This window comes from Trichechus manatus, unplaced genomic scaffold, assembly GCF_000243295.1.
Source record: "Trichechus manatus latirostris isolate Lorelei unplaced genomic scaffold, TriManLat1.0 scaffold00144, whole genome shotgun sequence".
Taxonomy (NCBI): Eukaryota; Metazoa; Chordata; class Mammalia; order Sirenia; family Trichechidae; genus Trichechus; species Trichechus manatus.
The window spans coordinates 1,147,277-1,148,400 of record NW_004444080.1 but is presented as its reverse complement, the minus strand read 5'-3'; positions in this window follow the sequence as shown (position 1 = coordinate 1,148,400).

Genomic DNA, 1,124 nt, shown 5'->3' with positions numbered 1-1,124 from the left:
CCTCATGAACATTGGCGCAAAAATCCTCAACAAAATTCTAGCCAATAGAATTCAACAACATATTAAAAAAAATAATTCACCATGACCAAGTGGGGTTCATACAGGTATGCAGGGATGGTTCAACATTAGAAAAACAATCAATGTAATCCATCACATTAATAAAACAAAAGACAAGAACCACATGATCTTATCAATCGATGCAAAAAAGGCATTAGACAAAGTCCAACACCCATTCATGATAAAAACTCTCAGCAAAATAGGAATAGAAGGGAAATTCCTCAATATGATAAAGGGTATTTATACAAAGCTAACAGCGAACATCATCCTAAATGCAGAGAGTCTGAAAGCATTCCCCTTAAGAACAGGAGTCAGACAAGGATGCCCTTTACTACTACTCTTATTCAACATTGTGCAGGAAGTCTAGCCAGAGCAATTAGACTAGAAAAAGAAATAAAGGGCATCCAAATTGGTAAGGAAGAAGTAAAAATATCTCTGTTTGCAGATGATATGATCCCATACACAAAAAACCCGAAAGAATCCACAAGAAAACTACTGGAACTAATACAAGATTTCAGCAAAGTATCAGGATACAAGATACATACACAAAAATCAGTTGGATTCCTCTACACCAACAAAGAACTTCAAAGAGAAAATCACCAAATCAATACCACTTACAATAGCCACCAAGAAGATAAAATACTTAGGAATAAATCTAACCAGAGACATAAAAGACCTATATAAAGAAAACTACAAGACACTACTGCAAGAAACCAAAAGAGACCTGCATAAGTGGAAAAACACACCTTGCTCATGGATAGGAAGACTCAACATTGTGAAAATGTCGATTCTACCCAAATCGATCTACAGATACAATGCAATCCCGATCCAAATTCCAATGGCATTTTTTTATGACATGGAGAAACAAATCACCAACTTCATATGGAAAGGGTAGAGGCCCCGGATAAGTAAAGCATTACTGAAGAAGAAGAACAAAGTGGGAGGCCTCACACTGCCTGATTTTAGAACCTATTATACTGCCATGGTAGTCAAAACAGCCTGGTACTGGTACAACAACAGATACATAGACCAATGGAATAGAATTGAGAATCCAGACATAAATTCAT